Source organism: Bos indicus, chromosome 20, assembly GCF_029378745.1.
Source record: "Bos indicus isolate NIAB-ARS_2022 breed Sahiwal x Tharparkar chromosome 20, NIAB-ARS_B.indTharparkar_mat_pri_1.0, whole genome shotgun sequence".
Taxonomy (NCBI): domain Eukaryota; kingdom Metazoa; phylum Chordata; class Mammalia; order Artiodactyla; family Bovidae; genus Bos; species Bos indicus.
In genome coordinates, this window is record NC_091779.1 from 48,921,447 (window position 1) to 48,938,360 (window position 16,914).

Genomic DNA, 16,914 nt, shown 5'->3' on the forward strand with positions numbered 1-16,914 from the left:
GTCTTATTATCTCAGAAAACTCAAGAATGCAATAGAGATAGAAAGAAATGATGACTTTTTCCTTCTTCTCTTATAGACTCTTTGGCTAGTCTGATAAATGACATAAGACAGATTAATGAAAGAAAAACATTTAATTTAATTCTGTACATATAAGAGGCTCAAGGAGAGTCAGGTTAATTTGCATTCCTCTGCTAAGGAGAAGGGGGCGGGGCCTGGGACTTCAAAGGCAGGTCCATTGGCAGCAAAATAAAAATGTTTTTCCTGCTCTCTTCAGGTTATCCCAATGTCACCTACCATGAGCAACAAAGTCTTCAGAGACACCTTCTAGGAGGTGGTGCAGGGGAACCAGTGTGGGAAGTGGAAGCTTTTAGAGACAGTGGAGCTTCAGGTCAGTCTGAAGAACTATGACCTCAGAAGGAGAAATGCTTTGGGGACATGCAAGGAAAGTTATGACAAACCTAGATAGCATATTGAAAAGCAGAGATACTACTTTGCCAACAAAGGTCCGTCTAGTCAAGGTTATGGTTTTTCCAATGGTCATGTATGGATGTGAGAGTTGGACTGTGAAGAAAGCTGAGTGTCGAAGAATTGATGCTTTTGAACTGCGGTGTTGGAGAAGACTCTTGAGAGTCCTTTGGACTGCAAGGAGATCCAACCAGTCCATCCTAAAGGAGATCTGTCCTGGGTGTTAATTGGAAGGACTGATGCTGAAGCTGAAACTCCAATACTTTGGCCACCTCATGTGAAGAGTTGACTCATTGGAAAAGACCCTGATGATGGGAGGGATTGGGGACAGGAGGAGAAGGGGATGACAGAAGATGAGATGGCTGGATGGCATCACCGACTCAATGGATGTGAGGCTGGGTGAACTCCGGGAGTTGGTGATGGACAGGGAGGCCTGGCGTGGTGCAATTCATTGGGTCGCAAAGAGTCGGACACGACTGAGCGACTGAACTGGACTGAGTTGAAGATTAAGTCTTCTACATGCCCCAGGTTCTCTGCATGTGTTCTGGAGACCAGCACCACTGTGACGAGGCCAAGGTTGTGGATTTCCCCGACATGGACATGGTTAGACACTGAAGAAACCCAACAAGAATAAGAAACTGGTCAAGAAGATGGCCAAGAAGTATGATACCTTTTTTGTTTCAGAATCTGATCAAACAGATCCCACATATCCTCAGTGGAGGCCTGAATAATTCTGGCAAGTTTCCTTCCTTGCTGACCCACAACGAGAATGTGGTGGCCAAAGCTGATTAAGTGAAGTCCACCATCAAGTTCTAGATAAAGAAGGTGCTGTGTCTGGCCATAGCTCTTGGCCACACAAAGATGACAGATGATGTAAAAAATCCACTTAGCTTTCAAATTCTTGGTGCCACTGCTCAAGAAAACTTGGCAGAAGGTCTAGGTTTTGAACATTAAGAGCACCATGGGGAAAGCCCAGTGCCTGTACTAAGGTACAAGCTTAATAAACCATATTCCCACCATTTATAAAACAACAACAATAACATGATTTTCCTGCCATGTAGACATAATGGGACACAGAGAAAGCTTTGAACAAAGATGTGTTGCTAAATTCTACCCAGACTATCAAAACCAGCTTATAATCTTTGTAGTTATCTCTGTAGATTACTCTCTTCTTGGTATGGACCCTCCCTCTAAATTCTTATAGGCAGTTAAGTAAACTTCCAGACTCTTTAGTCTCTTAAAACTAATCAGCCTAAAATAATGCTCATAAAAAGGAGACACATTTGTGGTGGCAGACTTTGCTCCCCTACAAGATTCATATGGTCCTAAATTTGCATGGGCCTTACTTACAATTCCTATTTTATTAAGATATTATAAAATTGTTATCAAATTAAAAGAATCAAATAATGCAAACACTTTGAAAAAGAATCACTAATCATGTATCAAAACTAAAATTAAAATTTTACTAGATAGATTTTTGTGTTAATAATAATCTAGCAAAAAAATCTCAGTTACAGAAAAAATGTTACATAAAGCCACAGAGATAACAATAAATAAATACTGTTGCTACTGCTGCCTGGGAGAGACATTCAGAACCTCTGCATTGGTAAAGCTCTCCCACATACTATGAGGACTTCCCTGGTTGTCCAGTGGTTAAGAATCAATGTTGCAATGCAGGGGATAAGGGTGTGATTCCCCAGTAAGCTAACTAAGATCCCACATGCCATGGACCTAAGCCCACATGTCACAACTAGAGACTGTGTGAGCCACAATGAAAGAAACTGCATGAAGCAAAGAAGATACTTCATGCAGTCAAAGATAAATAAATAAATAGCCATTACAAGGAAGACACACTATTTAAGAGCAGTATTTATTCTGATTGGCCTATGCTTTTTCTGAAAGAGTTGTTAGATATTTTGAATATCTTTGCTGATTTTGGGAAACTGTTACCTGTGTTGAATTTCAATGTGTAGGCTGCCATCTCCTGCTAGTTCAAGATGTTAGGCACTGGGTCTGTGAGTGGCTTTATACTGTGGTCAACTAGGGGGATAATCCTCTTGACCATAAAAAGGGAATTTATACTTGAGTCAAGACAGGAATGTTCATGAAGCCATTCCATGTTCCATGGGGTAGAAGCCATTGAGCTATCTCAGGTCCAAAAGAAGGCAAAAGTTAAATCATTGTGTTTTGAAGGTTAGAAAGGAAAGCAGAGTTCTTTCTTCTGCACATAAAGTTCCAGTATCTGCAGAGCTCATCCAAGTTTTCTTCAAGTAGCTTACACATCTCCCTAAATTTAGCCTATGAAATTACCTACCCCTATAAAAACTGACAATTACCACACCCTGGTGTCCCCTGCCTTCCAAGATGGCCCAACTCTTGTCTGTGGAGTGTGTGTCTCCTTGAATTAACCTTCTTTTGTTTTACTGTGGCCTGTTCTTGAATCCTTTACTGTGTGAAGCCAAGAATCTACACTCAGCGGCTGTTCCAGGGACTTGCCTAAGACCTGGCACGTGACCATGCTCTCAGAGTGCACTTTTTCCCCTGTAACACTAGCCCCAAGTACTTCTCATCTTATTTTGAAATAAGGACATTGAACATGTAGTTGGTTTAGGAATAAGGTGGGCTCTTAATCTGATATGATAAGTGTTTTATAAGGGGATGAGGATATGAAGACTGAGAAACCCTGGAAGAATGTTTAAAGGCAGAGATTGGAGTTATGCACCTGCAGTAAGGAACACCAATGATTCTGGCAAAACAACAGAAGCCAGAAAAGTCTCTACAGATTTCAAAGGGAGCATGGCACTGCTGATACCAGAATTTCAGGCTTCTAGGCTTCAAAACTGACAGAACACTTTTACATTGCTTGAGCTTCTTAGTTTGTGGAATTTAATCATGGCAGAAACTATTATAAGGAAATGTTCACCTAATTAAAATGAATGTTAAACTATTATATTTTATGCCAGTTACATTCCTAGGAAGACTGCTTTTTGTGTTGATTCTTCTTCCACAAAAATAAAAGCACAAGAGTAGAATATAGAATCCCTGTCTTCCTTTTTCTATGATGTTTGTACTTAGTTCAGTCTTTAAAATCCCCCAATTCATGTTCTTACACAAAAAGATTTCAGACAAAACCCCTACAGTACTCTTGAAAATATTTCAAGTCGTGACATGCTTTATCAAGAAGCAAAGTCTCCTACACTACTTCTTAAACAAAGACATATAGTCATATCTGAAACGGTCTACTTATAAACTATTTCTGTTAACAAAGACAAATGAAGTTTTTACTTTATTTTTCTATAAAATTGCCTGTTACCTAGTAGGCCATTATTAAATATTTCTTGACTATGTGATTATATTAATATATGAATGGATGTAAAACAAAAAGTAACTGTGATAAGTAGCAATGAAATTGTACTTAAGATTTGCTTTATAAAGTTTATTTGCTTTATAAACTACAGAAGGAAAAATTCAGACAGAGGCATTATCTGTTTTTAAGGTAATAGCATATTGCTTGGGATATAGAAAGAAGCTATTATTATTATTTTTCTTTTTGTCTCTTATTTTGCCATTGTAGTTATGTAAACAAATACGCTTGGAGAAGGAAACAGTGATCATCTTCAAATGTTCTAGTACTTTTCTGTCAAGAATGAGTACAGATTCAGAAATGCCAAGCATTAAAGCACTAATAGAATCATCCATAGTTAGGAAATAGGAAATTTCCCTCTAGGTTTGACTCACGATTATGGTCATAAAATAGTTTGACCCAGAAGCACTTAAGAAGTGCCACACAGTGAAAGGATTATGTTAATTTGGATTATATATGGATGCAACTCTGGGAAAGCTATGTATAGTGAAGGTTCTGTTGCTGAATTATAAGTTGTTGGGTGCCTAGGCTCCACAGACATTGAAAGATTTTCTATTCAAAGGTAGGCAGCTAAAATGACTTCATGCAAGTTTTGAGGAAATTATGAATGTTAGAATGTATTGCTCTCTATTATATTAGAACATATATCCCAAATTTCAAGAAATCAGCTTCTGTTGTTTTATGAACAGTACCAGAGATCAACTCTCTGGCATTCAAATCAATTGATGAGATTTATCCTTTTTAATTCAGTCAAAATATATTTAGATGTGGTAGAGGGGGAAACAACATAAAGGGTTTTAAAGAATATTTATATATCCTTACATGCCTCTCAAACTATAATTTTGTTCCTCTTTATTTTTAAACTTTGAGGCATTTCTCACAGTTTCTGATAAACCAAATTTCTTCCTTCTTGCTTTTGAGTATACGTGTATATTTTATATACCGTCAAGAGATGGGAATTCTTTATAAATCTTTTTTTAATTTATTTTAATTAGAGGCTTATTACTTTGCAATATTGTATTGGTTTTGCCATACATCAATATGAATCCGCCACGGGTATACCCATGTTCCCAATGCTGAACCCCCCTCCAACCTCCCTCCCCATACCATCCCTCTGGGTCATCCCAGTGCACCAGCCCCAAGCATCCTGTATCCTGCATCAAACCTAGACTGGCGATTCATTTCTTATATGATATTACACATGTTTCAATGCCATTCTCCCAAATCACCCCCCTCCCTCTCCCACAGAGTCCAAAAGACTGTTCTATACATCTGTGTGTCTTTTGCTGTCTCACATACAGGGTTATCGTTACCATCTTTCTAAATTCCATATATATGCGTTAGTATACTGTATTGGTGTTTGTCCTTCTGGCTTACTTCACTCTGTATAATAGGCTCCAGTTTCATCCACCTCATTAGAACTGATTCAAATGTATTCTTTTTAATGGCTGAGTAATACTCCATTGTGTATATGTACCACAGCTTTCCCATCCATTCATCTGCTGATGGACATCTAGGTTGCCTCCATGTCCTGGCTATTATAAACAGTGCTGCGATGAACACTGGGGTACACGTGTCTCTTTCAATTCTGGTTTCCTTGGTGTGTATGCCCAGCAGTGGGATTGCTGGGTCATATGGAAGATGGGAATACTCTACCACCTGACCTGCCTCCTGAGAAATCTATATGCAGGTCAAGAATCAACACTTAGAGCTGGACATGGAACAACAGACTGGTTCCAAATAGGAAAAGGAGTACGTCAAGGCTGTATATTGTCACCCTGCTTATTTAACTTATATGCAGAGTACCTCATGAGAAATGCTGGACTGGAAGAAGCACAAGGTGGAATCAAGATTGCCGGGAGAAATATCAATAACCTCAGATATGTAGATGATACCACCCTTATGGCAGAAAGTGAAGAGGAACTAAAAAGCCTCTTGGTGAAAGTGAAAGAGGAGAGTGAAAAAGTTGGCTTAAAGCTCAACATTCAGAAAACAAAGATCATGGCATCTGGTCCCATCACTTCATGGCAAATAGATGGGGAAATAATGGAAACAGTGAGAGATTTTATTTTCTTGGGCTCCAAAAACACTGCAGATTGTGACTGCAGCCATGAAATTAAAAGATGCTTACTCCTTGGATGAAAAGCTATGACCTACCTAGACAGCATATTAAAAAGCAGAGACAAGAGTTTGTGGACAAAGGTCCATCTAGCTACTACCATAGCTTTGACTACTACTACTACCACTAATTTTCCAATAGTCATGTATGGTTTTGAGAGTTGGACCATAAAGATTGCTGAGCGCTGAAGAACTGATGTTTTTTGAACTATGGTATTGGAGAAGACTCTTGAGAGTCCCTTGGACTGCAAGGAGATCAAAGCAGTCAATCACAAAGGAAATTATTCCTGAATACTCATTGGAAGGGCTGATGTTAAGGCTGAAACTCCAAAACTTTGGCCACCTGATGCAAAGAACTGACTCATTGGAAAAGACCCTGATGCTGGGAAAGATTGAAGGTGAGAGGAGAAGGGGATGACAGAGGATGAGATGGTTGAATGGCATCACTGACTCGATGGACACGAATTTGAGTAAGCTTTGGGAGATGGTGATGAAGAGAAACCTGGCGTGCTGTAGTCCATGGGGTCACAAAGAGTTGGATACGACTGAGCGACTGAACTGAATTGAACTTAACTGATATATTTTGCATGTGTATTATTTCTTAATATCATTTCCTAGATGTATTGGATTTGATGCACAGAGAGAGAATTGACATTAAGCTGTCATTTTGAAAATAATAATGCCTAAAAGGTTCATTTCCAGGATTTGGTAAATGTCATACACTGTGACTTCTTGGACGTGGATCAGTATGTGTTAAAACCAGTTTTAATCTGATTTTATTCTGATCCTATCATTTCAGAAGCATCTTCTCACCAGTTCCATCTCTTGGTATTTTAATACACACTCAAGTTGACTCACCAGAGGTGTGTCTTAAAGTACAAAGTGTTGTTTGGATTTCATACAGCACTAACATCAATGGAGAAGTCACAATTAAAAAGAATTTATTCTTTACACAGCTAGCTGATTTCATTATTGACATCTATGCTTTTCAAGGGGTCTTAATTTTTTGTGTTCAATTTAAAGCTAATATGTTTTGTATTTTCGAGCCAACAAGACAAAAGAATTTCTGTAGCTAATGAAATAAGATCTATTGGTCTCACAGACATGTGGGACAGAAGATGTGTGACTGACCACATTTTAAGAAGGTGATTTGATTTTCATATCGGAATACATTTGGGGACCAACTTTGAACAATAACTTGTCCCTTAAGGTTCCTGGAATCTTGTACTTTTGCTAGTGAAAGGTCCTGACAAACTGAAATGCAATGAAACTTCTCCCATTTAAACACTTTACACATTTACAATTTTCTCGCTATGTCTCAGACTAGTCAAGTTGTCAGACACAAATGAAAACAGACTTCCCTTTATGTAATGCTTTCTATGGCCCTATAAATAGTAAGTCTCCCTGCTTGCCAGTACATGGGAAGCCAACCATTGTTTTCTTTTAGAATCACAGTATGAAAGTTAATATTAACTGGACCATGTTGTAGTTTCTTTTAAAGATATTTAACAAGGAGCCACCAAAATCTTTGTAGGGAAATTGACCCAGACAATTTAGATGCATTATTCATAAATCAGAAACAAAACTGCTTCAAAAGATTCCCAAATATGAATCGATAAAGCCTTGTTCCAGCACCATGATGTAGTTGGGTGGTTAGTAAGTGTTATGATCATATAATTTATTATCCAAACCTGCGTGTTTTGGAGTGAATGAGGGGAGTTATTAATTGTTCAGGAAAACAAGCATAATGGAAATGTCTTGGGCAAGCTTTAGCATATGCTTACCCAGTTTGCAACTTAATGAAATCTCTCAATATCAAGTAGTATCTGATGGGCTTGTGTTTCAACAGACAAATCCATAAGGTATATGTTAATTATGTTTAATTAGCAGATACATATACAGTAATATACAGATATTTTCTTATTCTAAAACCACTTGATTAATAAGAAAATAAAACCCCAGACTTGACACTTCTTAACTGTATGGTCCAACTCGTTTAACTAATTGACCGATATGGAAACACACATTAATATTGCTTAATAAATACTTTGCTGTGTGCTTAGTTGTTCAGTCATGCCCGACTCTTTGGGCCCCATGGACTGTAGTCTGCCAGGCTCCTTTGTCCATGGAAATTCTCCAGGCAAGAATACTGGAGTGGGTTGTCATGCCTCCAGGCGATCTTCCCAACCCAGGGATCAAACCTAGGCTTTTTTTTTTTTTTTTTACCATGTGAGCCACCAGAGAAACCCTCTGAGCCACCAAGGAAACCTGCCATAATATTTGGAATGCTTTGTCAGAAAACTAATATTGTTACAGTGTATAATAATAATATAAAACTATTGGTTTGCTAAATTTGATTTTATCATTCATATTTAAGCAAATGAAAAATAAGTACTATTTCCAGATGTTACACATTATGCACAAATGCTCATGCTTATGAATCGAAATTGTAGATGAATCTTTTACTTCTACCACCACTGCCAAAAGATTTTTCTTTTTTTTAGGAAATCCCCATCCAAGAAGTTAAACGTCTCTGGCACTTTATGTAGGTTAGTTATCCCAAATTATGCATCCAGGAGGCTCAATCTTAAGTACAATTGAGATTTAAAATTGCTTTTTGTCTAACGCAATTATAATTTATAGACTTGCTGCCTGAAAAAGAACCCATGTGAATGTATCTTTACTTCCTTTTCTAGTGCAAAAATTATTGTTCTGTTCCGAGCACATTTTAATAAGATGATAGGTCAATCTAACAGTTTCTGGTCTTATTTGTGAATTTTATATGACAAACATACTTATGATATTTCATAACTCAATGTATTTTCCCAGTTGTTCCAGTTAACCTGTAATCGTGTAACAAACATGCTTGATTTGAAATCAATTATTGTCAATGTGATTAATCAGCATCCCAAAGTAAAATTTATTTACTTTACAAATTAAATAGGTATTTTGATGTACAAATTTATATTATAGTTACTTAATCCAATGTTAATTTTTTTTTTAATCTTCATTATTTTAACAAGAAGCTTAGCTTATATGTAATGCTTTTATAAGCTTAGGTATTTTGAAATTTAATTATACATTTTCCCTCTTTACAACCCATATTATGATCTAACCGAGTTTGTTTAGAAAAGTCTATAATCATTTTATAAATGCCAATGGTTTTAGTTTATCCTTTGCATAGGTATGTTAGTTAAAGATATGCTTGTTTTTTTCGTTTTGTTTTATTTTCATCAATGTGAAAAATGAACTCTGATACAAGTACAAAATTAGAATAAGACAGATTACAAGGCTGAAATGGATTGTAAATCAACTTCTGTACTGTGAATATTTTATAGCAGGCATTTGCAAAGTAAAAAATCTGACATTTATACAGCAATGCATGCATAATTTCCCTTTTACATGTTATTTCCCTGAGATGAAAGTAATTTTAAAATGCAAGGTCAAAGAAATGATTACCCCTAACAAATAGTAATAGAAGTTGAGGACAAGTATCAGGAAGCAGTTTGGCATTTTTCTGTTCTGTAGAGCATTTAATATCTAATTAGATATTAGACACCTTCAGATAAGACAAAGAAAGTTGAAGTAGGAAATCTTTGCTGGAGATAACTTCAAAGTAGATAAATCATTCCGTTAATTTAATAGCTGTTTTGTTTCTGGCCCAAACACAGTTGAACTGTACTTGTGGGACTCCATTATCTCCTATATCTGATAAATGGTATGACCAAGACAACCTCAGTCTCCGCAGGAGAGACACTGAACAAATTGTCAGCATGATTTACATACAAGTTGTCAACAGCATCTTGGTTGCTCTGTGAAAGAATGATGGGTAACAGATGTTCTGGGAAATGCTACCATCTGCCCTTTCTCAAAATACATCCCCTGTGAAACAATACATTTGAATGGATGCCACCGTGATACCTTTCTTTTGAAAAACCTGAACATCCTCAATATTTCAATGTTACTTGTGGCCATCACAAAAGCAAACGGGCTTAAGAGTATAAATGCAATCAGGCTAAGTAAGCTGACAGATCCTTAAAAGGTCTTTAAATTTAGTCACATAGTTTGGAAAGAGAATGCTTGATGACTCTCTAGGGGGTATACTGGAAAAATTGTATCGGGAGGTCAAGAACTCCACTTGTGCTCATCTATTGAATGATGTCACACTAGTGTATTATTTCATAAGCGATTTGTTGAAACTCTGCAGTGCTTTCATAATATTTTAAAACTATTTGCTGCATGCACCTGTTGTATAGATATAAACTTAGCAATGTATCAGTGTGTTGAAGGTTAAGTGTGCAACAGTTGATCAGTACTAACAATAGTAGTGGGTCAAGGTTCTCAACAGGAAAAGTTACCCACTTTCTTAATCCATTTCTCCTCAATATGAATTATTTTTTTTAAATAAAACATTTCTTCTATAGAAAGGGTGACAAGATAGGTATTTGCTGGACTTGGAACCCAATGTGCAATGAAAAATTCCATTGAATTTAACTGTATTTTAAAAACCTACCAGTTTTATATACCAAATTATTAATAAGAACATTATTTGTAAACATACAATTAATGCAAGAAAGCATTCCCAATTTTTTTTCTCTGGATTTGTCTTATTTCAAATCCTAATGTATAGACTCCTTAAGCTTGTGATGATAATACATGTTTTAAAAATAGGATAATAAATGTTCATCCTAACAGGCACTTAATAATATATGTGAAAATGATATATACATTGCATAGTTTACTATGATTTTTATTATAATGATCCTGAGAAATTTTAAGAACAAAATGCCTTTCAATATTAAATATTATCTTATTTATGCTCTACATTTTATCACACTTGAATGTATCAAGATTCTCCTACAAATTTCTGCTTACTTGCTCAGTCATGCTCAGCTCTTTGTTTTGCATGGACTGCAGCCCACCAGACTCCTCTCTCCATGGAATTCTCCAGGCAAGACTACTGGAGTGGGTTGCCATTCTCTTCTCCAGTGGATCTTCCGGACCCAGGGATTGAACCTGTCTGCGTTGCACGCAGATTCTTTACTATTTGATCTATGTGATGCTTACAGATTTGTTAGAGATGACAGTATTATGGTAGTGGTGGTTTAGTCACTAAGTCTGACTCTTGCAACCCCAAGTACTATAGCCCACCAGGCCACCAGGCTCCTCTGTCTATAGAATTCTCCAGGCAAGAATACTGGAATGGGTTGCCATTTCCTTCTCCAGTATTTTGGAAACCAGATTCACAAAAATAGCTTAATCTTAATAATAATTCTGAGCAAAAAGAAATATATATTAATTTGGAATTGAATATATCATTGTGAGAAGATTAGATTAGCCTGAGAGTGGAATCATCTACCCTCAGATGTACACAGGACCCTCACTGTTGGTCAGAATCTTGATATTAAAATAATTAAATTGTTGGACTTCCCTGGCAGTCCAGTGGTTAAGACTTGTGCTGCCAAGGTAGGGAGTGCAGGTTCTATCCCTGGTAGGGAACTAAGACCCCACATGCTATAGGGAACAGTCAAAAAAATTTTTTTTTAATAATTAAGATTACACACATGCACACATCCAAAAAGGAAAGTAATAGCCAGCTAGTATGTAAGAACATACATATGAACCCCTGAAAACTGGCCCAAGCCAATTCTCTTTCATGTTAGAATCCTAGAAAGAACTTATCTTCTTCACTTTTATATTTTAATTTCATTTTATCTTCTTAGCTTTTCACCATCATCTTTCATAAAATCTGCAAAGGAATTGCCAAAGATAGATAATTCTGATACAAATATCCACTGCGGATGCTTTGAAAATTTAATTTACATGAGCTAATATGTCAAATTAATTTCATAATTTGTTTTTGTTTGTTTACTTATTTGTTTTTATCAACAACAGAGATAAGAACTTCATGATAATTCATTTATCTATGATAAATTTGGCTAATTTTTCTATTTTCACCCACCCATAAGTTGCAGATATAAGTGAATCCTCAATATGTACAATTAGAGTTTACAGCAGAGGGCAAGGATGAATGTTCTTTTATTAGAGATAACATGCAACGTATAGGAAATTGATTTTAATGATGGCCAGCATTTTCCAGTCTTATCCCTGATATCCATGCTTTTTGCTATGTGACTTTGCAATTTCTCTCACTAAAAAGCTTGAATCTGTTTCCCCAGTACCAAATTTTGAGTTCAGACAGGTAACTCACTTAGGCCAATGGGATGTTAAAATATGTGATACATAAATAGGCTTGAAAAATGCTCATGTGTATTAATTTTCTCTCTTGTTTCTCTTGGAATGACATGAGAATTTAACTACTGGAGGATGACGGACCACACGGTCTTCCCAAAAGAGGCTATTTCAGGTCACCTTAAGGCCAGAAGAATCTACAAGCATGTGAGAAAACCCTACTAAAATTGAAAGATGAAATATACATGAACTTGCCCAATTAAAATCAGTGGAATCCCCCCAGATGTGTGAGTTAAATAAATGTTTAATGATACATGTCACTGAGATTTTGTGCTTGATTTCTACATAGCATAATTGTGGTAGTAGGTAACTAATGTACAAATGCACAAGGCTATCCTTTGTTTGTTTTTTATTGTTTTGTTTTTGACCAGCATAATATTAAAAAATGTGATTTGAATGGATGTACTTAGAAAGGCATACATCTTCCAATTAACTGGTATCAATTAGATCCTACTGTTGTACACCCAAATCACAGATTTATGTTATTTGCTTGAATTTTGTAAACTTTTACAGCTCTTGATCTTTAGGGTATTATAAAATATTCATTCTTTGTAAATTGTAAAGTACTTGACACAGACTTTGGTTTTACAAATCTAGTTGTCTATGAGCTGAAATGTCTCTGGCTTTTCTGCAAAATAAAAGTATTTCAAGAAGTCATTCAAATACAGTTCATGTTGTTAACTTGACTTGTAGGGTTTGTTAGTTTTCAGGACCAATGTCATATAGAAAACCCAAATAATGCACTTCCTAGCATTTTAAATAGTAAAATAAGAAATTAGAAGAAAAAAAATAAGCAAAACCTGTCTCTGGTTGCAATAACACTGAACAATTTTTCAAAATTAAAGTTTACTTTCAGTAATAAAAAAATCTAGTTCTGAAATTAGTTAGATTCTCCAAATATAATCAAAAAGTTCAGGTAGTTTTGTTGATGTGTATTTAGGTAGTTAAAATTATTTCATTTCATTAATATTTTGGTCATGGGTGTCTTTTAAAATGTTATATTAGGTGATAGCATATCAAGCTAATAGATAGTCATAAACATATTGCATAGATAAATGTTTAATAATTTACATGGTGCAAAATCCATCACAAATAGCTCCTTTCCAAAGCATTTTATTTTCCTGAACTGCTCTAAACTTCATTGGTTCTTCTTTTTTTTTTTTCCCCCATTACATTCCTCTATTCTTTATTCTTTCATTTGATATGTATAGTTCTATACTGAGTATATTTTCAGTATATACTAAAAGACGATGCTGTGAAAATGCTGCACTCAATATGCCAGCAAATTTGGAAAACTCAGCAGTGGCCACAGGACTGGAAAATGTCAGTTTTCATTTCAATCCCAAAGAAAGACAATGCCAAAGAATGCTCAAACTACCGCACAATTGCACTCATCTCACATGCTAGTAAAGTAATGGTCAAAATTCTCCAAGCCAGGCTTCGGTAATATGTGAATCGTGAACTTCCTGATGTTCAAGCTGGTTTCAGAAAAGACAGAGGAACCAGAGATCAAATTGCCAACATCTGCTGGATCATCGAAAAAGCAAGAGAGTTCCAGAAAGACCTTTGTTTCTGCTTTATTGACTATGCCAAAGCCTTTGACTGTGTGGATAACAAAAACTGTGGAAAATTCTGAAAGAGATGGGAATACCAGACTACCTAACCTGCCTTTAAGAAATCTATATGCAGGTCAGGAAGCAACATTTAGATCTGGACATGGAACGATAGACTTGTTCCAAATACGAAAAGGAATACGTCAAGGCTGTATATTGTTATCCTGCTTATTTAACTTATATGCAGAGTACATCATGAGAAACACTGGGCTGGAGGAAGCACAAGCTGGAATCAAGATGGACGGGAGAAATATCAATAACCTCAGATATGCAGATGATACCACCCTTATGGCAGAAAGTAAAGAAGAACTAAAGAGCCTCTTGATGAAAGTGAAAGAGGAGAGTGAAAAAGTTGGCTTAAAACTCAACATTCAAAAAATTTTGGCAAGATCATGGCGTCTGACCCCATCACTTCATGGCAAATGGATGGGGAAACAATGTAAACAGTGGCAGACTTTATTTTCTTGGGCTCCAAAATCACTGCAGATGGTGACTGCAGCTATGAAGTTAAAAGACACTTAATCCTTGGAAAGAAAGTTATGAGCAACCTAGACAGCATATTAAAAAGCAGAGACATTGCTTTGCCAACAAAGGTCCAGCTAGTTAAAGCTATGGTTTTTCCAGTAGTCATGTATAGATGTGAGAGTTGGACTATAAAGAAAACTGAGTGCTGAAAAATTGATGCTTTTGTACTGTGGTGTTGGAGAAGACTCTTGAGAATCCCTTGGACACAAAGATATCCAACCAGTCTATCCTAAAGGAAATCAGTCCTGAATATTCTTTGGAAGGATTGATGTTGAAGCTGAAACTCCAACACTTTGGCCACATGATGTGAAGAGTTGACTCATCTGAAAAGACCATGATGCTGGGAAAGATTGAGGGCAGGAGGAGAAGGGGACTACAGAGGATGAGATGGTTGGATGGCATCACCAACTCTATGGACATAAGTTGAGTAAACTCTGGGAGTTGGTGATGGACAGGGAGGCCTGGCGTGCTGCAGTCCATGGGGTCGCAAAGAGTTGGACACGACTGAGTGATTGAACTGAACTGAATACTGAGTACCTGCAATGTGCTTGACCTTTATAATGTCAAGCTGTACATGTCCTCTGCCTACAGGAAGGCTTTAGTCTGTATAGGAGGTAGACTTCTAAATAAATTAGCTCCTATCAATTTTATTTAAATCAGATATCTCACATTGCTATTTTGTTCAAGATAATGGAGGTTTGTCCATTATGCACTTGATTATCAACTTATCAAGGCTAGTCCCTGTTTTATCCACAGATAAAACTGCTGTTCAGTGAATTCCAAAGCCCTAGAACTGTGTATGACATGCCCTAGCTCCATTGTTGGATGCCTCTCTGGAGCCCAGTTCACATCACCTGGCCCCTTTTATATCCCCTGAAGTTGTGGTCCACAGGCCCTGAATCTCTGCTGTCTGCCCTTGAGTCTTCTCCGACACTTGAGGAACTCACTTAGTCTAGAAAAACACACTCTGGATTGTGGAAGAGTTAGTATCTGTGGGGACAATTCTCAAACAACTGGGGAAGGGAGCTAGTGAGTAAATATTACAATTTATTGTAGTAAATAAATATTGCAATTCTCTTGTACAGTTCTTGGAGCCATTCTCTTTATGCTTCTCAGAGAGTCACAGAGAACTCAAATTTTTAAGCAGCCTTTTCCTTCCTGCCTGCTTCTGCTCTCTGTTGTGTTGCCCCAGTTTGCTGGGTTCACTTCCACCTGCCTGCACCCAAACTTCTCTCTGGTCTTAGAGGAAATCAACTAAGTCACCCCTTTATAAATATTCATTTATATTTTTATATATTTTATACTCCATAAATATTCATTGATAAATAAATGGCTTTTCATTGTTTAGCAAAATCCTTTACAAAGTATCTAAGTGAATGTCTTCAAACAATAGTGACACCATCACTTTCAAAAACCCAAGGTTCCATTAAGTCCATGATTTGCTGATTATTAGATTATAAAATTAGTATGGAGCATGAAAATGGGTAGACACAATTGTCTTTGACTATTAAGCAACTATTGAGTTGGCCAAAATTTCCTTCAGTATTTTTGCTAACATATCAATGTTGTAGTTCAGTCACTCAGTCGTGTCAGACTCTGTGACTCCCAGGGGCTCCAGGACGCCAGGCCTCCCTGTTTTTCACTGTCTCCCAGAGTTGCCGAAACTCATGTCCATTGAATTGCAATGCTATCTAACCATCTCATTCTCTGGTGTCCCCTTCTCCTGACTTCAATCTTTCCCATCGTCAGGGTGTTTTTCAAAGAGTCGACACTTTGCATCAGGTGGCCAAAATATTGGAGCTTCAGCTTCAGCATCAGTTCTTCCAATGAATAATGAGGAATGATTTCCTTTAGGATTGACTGCTTTGATCTCTCTTTATGGTCCAACTCTCACATCTATACGAGACTACTGGAAAAACCACAGCTTTGACTATACAAAACTTTGCTGGCAAAGTAATGTCTCGGCTTTTCAATACGCTATCTAGGTTGGTCATAGCTTTTCTTCCAAGGAGCAAGTGTCTTTTAATTTCATGGCTGCAGTCACTGTCAGCAGTGATTTTGGAGCCCAAGAAAATAGTCTGTCACTGTTTACATTGTTTCCCCATCCATTTGCCATGAAGTGATGGGATCAGATGCCATGATCTTGCCAAAATTTTTTGAATGTTGAGTTTTAAGCCAACTTTTTCACTCTCCTCTTTCACTTTCATCAAGAGGCTCTTTAGTTCCTCTTCAATTTCTGCCATAAGAGTGGTGTCATCTACATATCTGAGGTTATTGATATTTCTGGCTGCAACCTTGATTCCAGCTTGTGCTTAATTGATCCTGGCACTTCACATGATGTACTCTGTGTATAAGTTAAATAAACAGGGTAACAATATACAGCCTTGACTTATTCCTTTTCCTATCTGGAACCAGTCCATTGTTTCATGTCCAGTTCTAACTGTTGCTTCTTGACCTGTATACAGATTTTTCAGGAGGCAGGTAAGGTGGTCTGAGATTACCATCTCTTGAAGAATTTTTCACAGTTTGTGGTGATCCCACAGTCAAAGGCTTTAGAGTACTCAATGAATCTGAAGT

At 36.9% G+C, this 16,914-nt stretch overlaps 1 pseudogene; it reads left to right on the top strand.

The window, feature by feature from the left end:
• The first annotated feature begins 295 nt into the window (after positions 1 to 295).
• LOC109574797 (large ribosomal subunit protein uL1-like) lies at positions 296 to 1,453 on the top strand (annotated as a pseudogene).
• The last annotated feature ends 15,461 nt before the right edge of the window (positions 1,454 to 16,914 follow it).